We start from the raw sequence: 12388 nt of genomic DNA on the forward strand, positions 1-12388 counted from the left end.
TGCCCAGCAATGATCTGGTGATTGATTAGGGCCCTGGGGAGTCGTGAACAGGCTTGTCTCCAGCAAATTTACCTTACATCTCCCCTGATGTTGCAACTGCCTCCTAATCAGCCTCCCAGCCTTCATTCCGGCCCCCATATCTGTGAGGAATTGCATTCAGATGCTAGAAACTGAGACCCAAGCACAGGTGCTTTAAAACACAAGGGTTTATTTTCTCATGTAAATGAAGCCTGGAAGTTGGCATTTCCACAAATTCATCAGGGACCCAGGCTGCAATCTTTCTTTTCTGCTATCTTTTCCATGTATCTTCTAGCTTCATGGTTGACTTGTCTCAGATGGGTGCTGAAGCTCCAGCCATCACGTTTGCGTCCCCATCAGGAAGAAGGGAAAAGAGGGTAAAAGTGAGGAGTATGAAAGGCTGTGAAGGAGGTGGCTAAGAAAGATGGTTGGGAGCATTCCTGGCAGAGTGCCAGCCACTAAGTAGGTGCTTCAGAGTTATTGGGTGAATCTGAAGAGAAGGTGTCCCAGGGTTGACAGCCCTTGCCTTTCAGGATCTCATATTCTGTCTTACTGACTCTGCCTAATGGTCCTCCAAGGGTTCACCCCCATTTTACAAAGAAGGAAACTGAGGCCTAGAAAGTAAAGTGTGTTGCCCAAGTTCTCACAGACGGTCCCCTGGCCTCAGAGCCCATGCTTTCCCCCACTGCACCAGGATAAAAAATCAAGAGGGATCCCTGGAGCCCGTGGGAAGCTCGCAGCAGCTTCTGGAGCAGGAACATTCCTGTAAAAATGGTGTGGGGTGTCGGACCTTCTCATCTAACTTCACAAAGGGAAGGAGAGTCATTATCAGCATTGGCAGCCGAGGCTGACCGCTATGAGGCAAAGTCAGACATACCTTCCCCCTCCAACCTTTTTACGGGCTCTGACACCAGCCATCCCTCCCCTGGCACTCTCTACTGGGTTTGATAATTCATGGCAATGGCTACACGGAACTCATAGACAGTACTCACTGGTGGTTCAGTGGCTAAGAGCTCAGCTGCTAACTAAAAGGTTGGCAGCTCAAATCCACCAGCCACTCCTTGGAAACCCTATGGGGCAGCCCTACTCTGTCCTATAGGGCCACAATGAATCGGAATCGACTAGTCGGCAATGGGGTTTTTTTTTTTTTAACAGGTTGCAACTGAGGATCAGGAACGACTCAGGATACAGTTCTTTGATCAGGACAGCTTCTTCTCAGCTGTGCCTGCAGGCAGGCCTCTCTCTGGCCCTTGGTCCCTCAGCCCACTGCACCATCTCTTGCCAGTCCCCTGGTTCTGCTGCTGCCATTTCTCTGCCGCTTCTCGCCATCTCGTGCCATCTCCAATGTTACAGCTGTCTCTCTCTGTCTCCTAGGTCTAGGAGGTTCTCAGTGCAGGGACCCGGGTCCAAAGGTGGTAGTGAGGTCCCCTCTTTCCACCTCTGGGATGGCTCATTTTAAGCCTAGCAGAATGGCAACACTGACCAGTCCCCTCATTAGGGTCCCATGCACCTTATCAGCAAGCTGTCCAATCTCCTTGGTGGGTCACAAGCACCTTATTTGTGTGGTACCACCCAATCATTTTGTGGGAGTCACAAGGACATGCATGGCTAGAAGGACCATAGAAAAGCAACCCATCACACCACAGGCCACCCCCTGGCACTTCTAGCCATTGGCCCTTTCATACTTGAAGGATAATTTCCCCCTCCCAATCATTTTACCAGTCCAAAACAGTCATTAACAATTAGTCCTTCGGTAGGGCAGAGTCCTCAGGCTGACGTTACTCAGATACCAGCCATTTAGGTCTGTTGCAGGTGGCCATCTGATCTGGCGAGGTTCTCCAAAAGTCATCTGGCTTCACCCTTTCTGGCATCTGATAAAATTTAACTGAGAGAATATTATTCCCTTGCCCTGAGCCTCATGACGTGTCAGCAGAGCAAAACCTTTAAGGGACTTTAGGTTCAGCCACTGTACTCTCGTCCAGCATTGCCTCCCCCTTAGTCCACTCTTTTACCCTTACAGCTTCTACAATTACAGTTTTTACAATCAGAATTAACCCTGTTAACAATTAACATTCGCAACTGAATCATATAATCATCTCCCCCCACCCTCTCTTCCCCAGATCCAACAAGGAAAAGAGGAACCTGTTTAGTGGGGGATCCTCCTTTGTCTCCCTCATTTTGAATGTAAGCACACCCATGAAAGTGTGTAAGCCAGCCACTTCATGGCTTTATCTCTCCCAATTTTAGATAGCCAGTTTCTAAATTGCCCGTCCCTATCAAACCAGCACTCTGAGGAGACAAGCATGTTCCTTGTTCTGAAGAATCTTCTGTTCTGGTGGGAACTTGGAGCACCTACATCCTTAAGCAAAGTCCAGTTCAGGACAAGCCATCAAACTGCAGCAATCTACACCAGCTCATGGTGTCAAACATCTCTCTCTCGCTTTGTTTGGTAGGGTTCTTGTCAGCTCATCTTCCTCTCCATTCAGTCAAGGTCAGCTCATCACTAACCATCAAGCTAGGCCAGTGGGTACCAGCCATAGGCTCAGGAGTCCACACAACTCCCTGCCCTTCTGACCATCCATCTCCTTCTCTCTCTCTCTCATCCCTAGCCTCCGTGGGCTAGGTCCACAGGTGCGAATGACACATGCCCAAATTCAACCCATCTCTTCATTGCTGCACCTCCCCAACTTCCACTCATTGAGCAGACCTGGGTAGTCATCCCAAGTGAGTACACCAGGCTGTCTACTCGTCAGCTGCCTTTAACTTCCAGTCCTACAGGGAGTTCTGATGGGCACTGACTTTTCCTGCCTTGATGCTCCTAACAGCAAATCGCTTGCTTGCAGTTCAAAAAGTAAAAGTCATTTTTTTATTCTGCAAGTCACTCCTTCAAATGCAAATCTCTTGCCCTCCCAGCAGTTTTGGATGGGAATGCATGTTTTTTCAAATGCAAATTTCCTGGGTAGGGCTCAAGTTTTTGACCTAAGCCCCCAATACTCTATAGACAGGGTTATTGCATTTAAACCAACAGCCTGTGTTTCTTTCCGGCAAATCCTAGCTCCCCTTTTAGCATATCCAATCAAGTGTTGGCTGAAGGCAGAGTTACACACTCTGTTATCTATAATACCTGTTATTCATTTTTGTCATACATGTAGATCTGTTTTACAACACTAGATAGGAGAAACATTCAATAGCCATAAAACGAAAACCAGACCTGTTGCCATCACAACATCCATAAAACCCTCTTTAAAACATTCCATTTCTCCTCACCTTGACTGTCTTCCACTTCATATGCATATGGCCTTGGACCTCTGGCTGGTTGGAACCAGAAGACCCTGGCCCCTTACTGATCTTGTTTAACTGACCTGGCTTTTGACCCAAGTCCCTTCAGATGCAGCTTTTCCCCCCTCAGCTGCAGCGTGATCTCTTACTTTCCTGGCAGCCATTACAGGTAACAACAGCTGAAGTAACCATCTAAGAATCAAAAATTTCACTTCTCACGCCTCTTTGTTCTTTCTCTTACAAAGTCCCATGCTTCCATGAGTCTGGAGCCATTGCAACGAGTCCCACTTCTGATGCCCCATGTAAAAATGGCATTAGGGTCGTCTGACCTCCTCTAACTTCACAAGGGAGAGGAGAGAATCACCGTCATCAGTCCAAGGCTGATTCCTATGTGGTGGAGATCAGACGTGCCTCCTCTCTCCAGCCTTTTTGCCAATTCTGACACCAGCCTTACCTCCCACTGCACTCTCTATTTCTTTGCTGGGCTTGATAATTTGTTGCAATAGCCATACAGAACTTACAGACCATGCTCAGAGTATGGGGCTTATTAGGGAAGTAACAGGTTACAATTTAAGGTCAGGAATGACTCAGGATACAGTGCCTTGATCAGGAAAGCTCCTTCTCAGCCTTGTCTGCAGCGAGGCCTTCTCCCCCAGCCCCTGGGCCCCTCAGGCTGGCCTCTGCCCTGCTTGGGCAAGTGTTACAAAGGTGTTTAGTTCCCCAATAAGTTCCCAGAGACACCCCACTCCACCAGGAAGCCTCTTGCCTGAAGGCATCTAGCTCTCTCGCTCCTGGGTCAAAAAGCCTACTGTAACTGCCTTGCTCTGTGGGCTGGGAGCCCACTGCTCTGTTTCATGCCAGTCTCCTGGTTCTGCTGCTGCCGTTCCTCTGTTGCTGCTTTTCACCATTTTGCTCCATCTCGGGAGTCACAGCACTCTTTCTCTCTGCCTCCTGGGTCTAGGAGGTTCTCAGCTCAGGGACCCTGCATTCAAAGGTTGCACACCACTCCTGGTTCTTCTTGGTGGTAATGAGGTCCCCCCGTCCACCTCTGGGGTGGCTCCTTTTAAGCCTAGCAGGATGGCAAAGCTGACCAACCCCCTCATTAAGGTTCCGTTTACCTTATTTGTGTGGTCCCACCCCCGCAAGAGTGCCATGCACCTTATTAGCAAGCTGTCCAATCCCCTTGGTGGGCCACAAACCCCTCATTTGCATAGTCCTACCCAGTCATTTGGTGGGAGCTATAAAACTGTGGTGAGAAAGGCACTGCAGAAACTGAGGTAGGGGGCAGGGATTGTCTGTGTTTTAGAGTAAGAAGGAGTGGGATCAAAACAACAAGTGAAAGACTGAAATAAAAGGAGGAAATGATTCTTGAATTTGAAAATGACAGATTATTTTCTCAAAGGATGTATGTGTGTATGTAGCATGTGTCCAATTTAAACTTCACGAAAAATAAGTGCTACAAACTTACCTGCCTAAACATTTGAAGGCTTAATTATCTTTATTTATTGTATACTTATTTAGTTTTTGAATGTTGAATTATTCATTTCAATTATTTGAGTCAGCCCCTCTAACTGAAACGGAAATTTTTTTTTTAATTTACTATTAAACATTCAAAAAACTAAGTAAGTGTAGACAAACTTTAAGTTCTACTTCTGGGTTGGTAGAAGGCAAAAACATTCTATGGGAAATTATTTTAGTCCATATGTGATTGAGAGTAAAGGCGTCTAGATATGAGCAAGAATCCCAGGCAGTGCTTCGGTCTTTCAAGGCAGTGGAATTGGTGGGGTCCAAGTGAAAGTCTCCAAACAGTGAAGAGGACTCAGGGAATATCTGGGTTACAGATGGAATAAACAGAAAAAATTGGGTGGAGTTTGATAATAGGGTGGTATGGTAGGGCTGGGCAGGATGGTGGGGGAGGGGATCATAAACCCTTTGTGACTTCAAAACTTTGTGATTCAGGCCTGAGATATAGTCCAAAGCAACACCCCTTCAGTGCTCACTGGCCTGAGGCAGCGGTGTAATTGAGGATAATGGAGACTGTTCTCTCATTTCTGAGTAGCCATCCTGAGCCATCGCTGAGCTTCGGCTCAACTTTGTTGGATAGTGACCCCACCTTCACCTTCCTGTGTGGGTTGGGGTTGCTCCTTCTGTTCCTGCGCTACCTAGTGTAGAATCCTTACTCATCTGAGGAAACATCAGAGGCATAGAAAAGATAAGGAGCCCTCGGCTGAGCTGCCTACAAAGACTCTCTGTTGTTTTCCATTTTTACTCCCACTTTTCTAAATCACGTACGCTGGCATAGATAGACACCTGTGATGGAAAGTCTGAGGAGAGGATAGACCATCACCTGCTAGGGTAAGAGGCCGGAAACGGTAGGGGATCAGCGGACTAAGGTTTCCATCTGAAGCTCACAGACCAACCGGGTGTGGTAGAAGTTTCCTGGATAAAATCCCAAACCCAGTGATTCAATGGTCCTGAACATAGGGATTCAACGGTCCTGCAGGAGAAGAGTGTCCCAACACCAGCCACTTTCCCATATCAGGTGTCACTTGACCAAGCCTTCCTTGGTGGTGGGCCAATCAGGAGGGCAGTGTTGAGACTCTGGGTGCCTCTGAGCAGAAGCTGGAGTCTCCCACATCCGTGGAAGCCTAGATGTGACTGTTGATCCTTGAGCAGAGCAAGGGCTACTGACTACTAAGTGCGGTTCTCATAGTCATCAGTATTTTACCACCTTTAAAAGTGAATAAAAGGATGTAACACCAAGTTCTATTAATTAAAATGTTGTTGTTGGTTGTCGTTGAGCTGGCTCTGACTCATGGTGACCTTGTACACAATGAAACAATTCCTGGTTCTTTGCCATCTAATTGTTGGTGTGTTTGCACCTGCTGTCGCAGCTGTTGTGTCAATCCATCTCATGGAAGGTTCCCTCATTTTTGCTGACTCTTTATTAATTAAAATAGTCATAATATTTATGGATAATGAATGTCCCCAGCTTCCTAGAGAAAGGAGTGAGAGAACTGAGTGCTAGCCCCTCATTATGTTCCTTTTTTTTACGTCAGCATGAGGACAAAGCCAAGAGGAGGAGGAAAGGTGGAATATTTCAAGATAAGTTTCTACCTACTATTCCATCTGAGCTGTCAAAAAGTGACTCTTCTTCTTCCTTCCATGAGGTCCCAGGTACATCATCTCTGAGGATGTCAGTTGCTAGATACAGTCTCTCTCAGAAACAGAGCCCTCAGAGAAGAGGCTCATGGGAAGGTAGCTAGAACCTGAGGTTTCCTGCTGTCTCTATCTATGGGCATGAATCAGCGATGGATGTGGGCAATGAGTGTAGCCTAATAGGTGGGTGGAAGCCCTGGTGGCATAGTAGTTAAAAGCTATGACTGCTAACCAAAAGGTCAGCAGTTCAAATCCACCAGGCACTCCTTGGAAACCCTATGGGGCAACTCTACTCTGTCCTATAAGTGTCACTATGAGTCGGCATCAACTCGATGGCAATGGGTTTGGTTTCGTTTTGGGAATAGGTGGGTGTGCGAGGTGTCAGGGAAGGACTACTGGTTGGTTTGGAGTCAGACTTCTGATCCTGAGTTTGGACAAGTCATTTAACTTCCTGGATGCTCAGATTCCTCTTTGAAATCACCACTGGTCTCTGTCCCTCACAGGTTGATTTTGAGCATCACATAGAACAAGTATGTAAAAGTATTTTATAAATGATGGAGCAATATACACATGGGTGCCTTGTTAATATTATCATTGATGATTTGAACTGTCTACTGACTCTTGGAGTTTTCAGAGTCTATAACCCAAGAATCTTCTATAAAGGACTCCTTGTATGATGCCTATGCTTCTACCTTCAGCCACATACAACCAGCTCTCCTGATTTCCCAGGATGGAGAGCTTACGAGAGAGAAGCAGAGGAGACCAGAAAGCTGCTTTCCGTTCTGAAAATGTCATTAGTCTTTCCCCTACCTTCCTAATCCCTCATTTAGCATGATCTTGCAATTCTAGGAGCCCATGGGTGGTGGAAACAGTTAACACACTTGACTGCTAACAGAAAAGCTGGAGGTTCAAGTCCAACCAGAGGCACCTTGGAAAAAAACCCCGGCAATCTCCTGAAAAATCAGACATTGAAATCCCACGGAACACAGTTCTACTCTGACACATATTGGGTCAACGTGAATCGGAATCAACTTGACAGCAACTGGTTTTTGGTACGTAATTCCAGGGCCTCAGTGCAGCCTGTTATGTTACAGTAGGGGTAGCCATAGCGACGGGAATGTGAATGAAGGCACTGGGGAGAGGGATATAGGGTGGGTGCCTTGTGAAGTCTCGAATGTGGGGAATGTGAAGGGGCCATAGGTTTCAGGTGGTCGGCCCCACGCTGCCAGGCCAGTAGGCCCTCCTATTCTTTTACTGGTCCTGGCTGCAGCTTTGTACCTCCTATCTCTGCAGCCCTCTGGGCCGGCATCATGATACCATCTACTTTTGTCACATATTATGTCCAGATCCTTCCTATAAAGTACGTAATAGAGAAACTGCTGAGGTCGATTGGCTGCTATTTGAGGAGCCATGGAACATGCTGTTCCCTGCTTCCACAGCACTGGTAACTAAGTCATCTGTCACTCCAGCCCTCTCAGCACAGCCTCCAGAAGACCCAGTACCAGTCTCTCTGCCTGAGCCCTCTACCTCTCTCCTCCATTCTCTCCCCTGACTTGGTGACCCCCTTAGTTGATTTTCTTTCACCCTCACCACTGTGTGACTCTCTGCCACCAGAGCCTGCTTCTCCCTTGGATCCCATATTCCTAGCGGGCCATTTTCCACCCCAACCACTTGCCTTCTCTCCATTCCCGTTACCTCACACTCAGAGAGTGGATCACGTTCTACACCCAGATCCCACTCTGTCTCTGAACACCATCTTCTCACTTGACCCACCGTGTCTGAAGATATGAACCCCTCACCATATTTGTCCCGCGCAGTGAGTCTCACTGATTCATTCACTTGTCATTGCACACAACAATCTGTCCGCCTCACCACCGCCAGACTGCGCTTTCACTGTGACTAAATTGATATCAACCTCGCAGAAGCCTGTTCCTGACTCAGTCTAAGCTGATACCAACCTCACCAAGGCCCGTCCCTGAGAGCTCATCTCCAGCAAGCCCTGGCAGGTTGGCCCCTTATTGTACCAACAGTCAGACACAAACCATTCTAGCATGTCCATTTTGGAATTCTTCTGGTGGCCAGCTCTTGCCACCTTGACACAGCTTAATTTCCACCAAGACCTTCTTGCCCTCTATCCTTCAGAGGTCTCTTTTGGGGGAAACCTTGCAACCAACTCTGTAGAGGCTGGTAACCTCTCTTTTCTCAGTCCTGATGTCCTGGCTGTCCTGGAGAGACGGGTGAAAAGAGAGATTTCCTGATGTTGAAGGAAAAAGAAATGAAAAGGTAAACTTTTCCAGACCAACGGGGGCCAGACTACCAACTTAATTCTTCAGGGGAAATGTTCATGTCAGTTTCTGGAAAACATGACTCAGCAGCCTCTGTACCCGTCTGGGATATGGAAGGCAAACCAAAGAAACTTCACATTCACCAGGAGTCCCCATATCTTAAGACCTTTGGGAACCAGGTACATGGTTCCAACTCTTCTGGGGGTCTTCCTTCTCTATACAGTGAGTCCCTGGTGTCTACTGTCTTGATCTCAGCCTTTGTCTCTTTCAATAGAATTTCAAATGTCCCCCCAGTCAAATGCAAGACAAAGTATCCCCATTACTGTCTCATTCCCTATCTCTGTTCTCTGCTGAGATTCAGCCTCAAACTTTGCCTCAAACCTTGCCCCAAACCTTGCCCCAGTCCCAGCATCTACATCTCACTCAGGTCCAGTTCCAGGCTCACCTTCAATTCCAGCTCCAAATCCTACCAACTTCTCCACCCCAGATTAGGACCTATGGAGTGTCTTTTCATAGACCCCAGAATGAAGCACAGTCTCTTACCCAGGGTGAAGTTCACCGCCTGGAGTGACATGTGCTGCAGAAGCAACTGGAAGTTTTGTGGGGTATACCCTCTGTTGTCCAAAGATCTCAGGAAGTCTTTTGTCCTCCAGCCCCTTTCTTCAGCACCATCAGCCCTACCAGGGATATTTTCCTCTCATCAGTGAGGTCTAGAAAGTACTAGAATACAACCTTCGAAAGAGATCAATGAGTCTGTGTCAATGATGCAGCCTCCAGACGAATTTCCAGAGGTATCTGAGTCGGGGGGCACTTATGGACTCTTGTGGATCTCTGAATTTGAGTCGGAGCAACATGGATCTAAAAGGTGATGGATTGAGCAACCACAGAAACTTCTATGAGAAGAGCCCAGAAACGATTCACCTAGAGAAGGACACGAGGGAGCATCAGGGAAACAGCCCAGAGAACGTCCCAAAAGATCATTTGTCAAAAGACCCAAAAAGCTCTTCAGTTAAGGTTCTGGGGTCCGACTCTGCAAAAGATATCAAATGTCATAGGGTGAGTCTGTCAGGGAATAATTCAAGGGCCTCAGAGGTGAACCTAGGTCAGAAACAACTGGAAAATGCCTTGGAAACACATTTGAGCAATAAGCTTGGGCAAATCAAGGTGGGTAGGATCCCTGAAGTGGTGGATAGTTCATGGCATGCTGTCAGAAAGACATTGGCTTATCCTGAGAAATCCCACACCCAAATGAAACACAGAAAGTTGGTACCATCAGTGGGTGGGGACTACCACCTGAATACTTCTCAGGAGCTTCCATTTATTGATTCGAGCACCAAAACAGAGGTTGGAAGACCATACTAAAAGTTTTTCTATGAGGATGATAGGCGGCCTTCTCCGCAAAGTCCTACAATCCATACCAATCTTTAAAATGAGAGAGTGCCCATCTTTTCCCTTGTCCTATTCCAACTTGCCCTCATCAACCTCCCTTATATCCCAAAGGAAACTGTGATTTCAAGTAAAGTAGAAACTAACCCGATGACCAAAAGTCCCTACTTGCCAAGAATATCTGTTCTTCAAGATTCTGATTCATCATACCTTAAAAGATAGCCGATTCATGAATTAAAGTTTAAGTTGGGGACCAGGCAGTACAGCCAAGCTTGAGGCTCCTCCACTAACACGTCTTATGCCTCAGATAGCTTGGCTCCTCCTGACTTTCTGTGGAATGACTCACACACTCATGCCCAGAGTGTCCAGTGGGTACACGCAGCTCCCCAGGTGCTGCATGTCCATGTGGAGGACAGAGGGATCAGCATGGAGTAGCAGCAGGAGCCCTGGGTCCCTAAGCACATCTGCCAAGGGAATGAACCTTCAAGGACCCAAAGTAGAAGAGCTGTGGGGAGAAGTTTCAGGGTTGGGGACATCTCAAACCAGAAGGAAGAGCTACCGTGCTCATGACAAGAAATTTGAAGAGAGCTTTGGGAGAAGGTCCTCCTAGTCCCTGTCACAGAAGGGACAGTCTCCTCCTGAGATTAACCTCAGGAAAAAAAAAAAAAAAATGAACCTCTTTTTGCATAGCTTCATCCTAGGGTGAAATGCAAAGGGCAGGAAAATTCCTTGGGAAAGGGCAGCTCGATGCCAGCCTCTATGCAGAGAGGAAGCCCAGGTAGAAGTAGAACTGTTTTGACCGAGACCACTGAAGGTCAGAAACCCATGACAGACAGGAAGTTCTGGAGGAGAAACTGGGTGCAGGCATGGAATACATACCACCTGCCCCCCAAACCCTTTCCCTTCCTGATGAAGCTTGAGACAGACTCTGTTTCCCACTTCTTATCTTCTCCTTAATGAAAAAGTATAACAGCCATACCTTTCCCTTCTTTGTTTCATATCCTTTAGATCAGGAGGGAAAACAGATCAGGGGCAGATATATTTTTCAGAAAATAGTGGCTTAATAACTTTTTAGAAGAAGTCTGTGACAATAGGTCTGTGACCACAGGTGAGTGGACATTGAGTGGGGGTGCTTAGGGGGTATTGCTGCAGTAGCTACTGGACAAGTTGGGATAAGTCCTGGGAACAGGATAGATGATGCTTAAGACCCCGTCATGTGGGACATGTTAATGTTTGGGGAAGCATCCTTGAGCTTGACATTGAGGTTTTCCCACTGGAAATGTACCCTGGGGCACAAAACGGATGTCCGTTATAGCCGTCTCTCACTGCCACACTTCTATCTTCTGTTCCAGAGCCATCCATGCTTTTGACAGTTCAATATCTGAGGCTTAAGGCTTCAGGAAGAGTGCAGATTCTGTGAAGACCCTGGGAGGGACAAAAGGTGGGTTGAGGCCTAGACCAGGAGGTGGGGGAATCAGTGGGAGGTACCAACATCCATGTGAATAGATTAGCCAATACCTGGACTCTCACTGTCCACATCTTAGAGTACTTTACCCCCAGTCCAGTTCAGCGATGGCCACACCTTAGCACTTACCTCCAGGAACACTTTTGCTGCCTTGAAAAATGCAGTCTAACAGTCCTCCTTTTGACCTCATCTCTCCATCCTTCCAGTTTATATCCTCAATTTGCCGATTTTTTAATTTAGGAACACTAGGTCATTCATTCTTCTACTTTCTTCTCATCTATTTGCCAGCCTCTTATCTTCATTCTCTCCGTCTCCAAGGTACATTTCATGGTCCATGATTAACCAACATTCAAAATGCCCCACTCCAAATGGGCCCCATCGATTGTCTTCTAATCATTCCTGTCTGGCAAAATCTCATCTCTCTGCCTTTTCCAAATATGCCCTCCGATACATGTCTGATCACTATTGGATAAAATCACACAAGTATATTGGTGCCACAATAAATTCATGGTCAGCCCAACCCAGAAATCATTCAAACATTCATCCCACAAATAATTTGCAAGTGCTGATACGCTTGACACTGTTCTAAGTATGTGTGACTCATCGGTAAACACAACACAGCTCGCTGTTCTTGTGGAGTTTAGGTCATTGTTTGACTTTCCTCAAACTCAGGGTAGCTCCACATGTCAGCAGATGTGCTAGATCCACAGTTCACAGGAGAAACAGAAGCCACCAGATGGGAACCTTTTCATCAAAAAACCTTCAAATAACACTGTACCCCATCCTTCTTTTCCTC

General features: G+C 47.0%; 1 pseudogene; it reads left to right on the top strand.

Moving 5' to 3' along the window:
• Nucleotides 1-6275: 6275 nt before the first annotated feature.
• LOC126087540 (spermatogenesis-associated protein 31D3-like) lies at nt 6276-10697 on the top strand (annotated as a pseudogene).
• Nucleotides 10698-12388: the final 1691 nt, after the last annotated feature.

This window comes from Elephas maximus, chromosome 12 (assembly GCF_024166365.1).
Source record: "Elephas maximus indicus isolate mEleMax1 chromosome 12, mEleMax1 primary haplotype, whole genome shotgun sequence".
Taxonomy (NCBI): Eukaryota; Metazoa; Chordata; class Mammalia; order Proboscidea; family Elephantidae; genus Elephas; species Elephas maximus.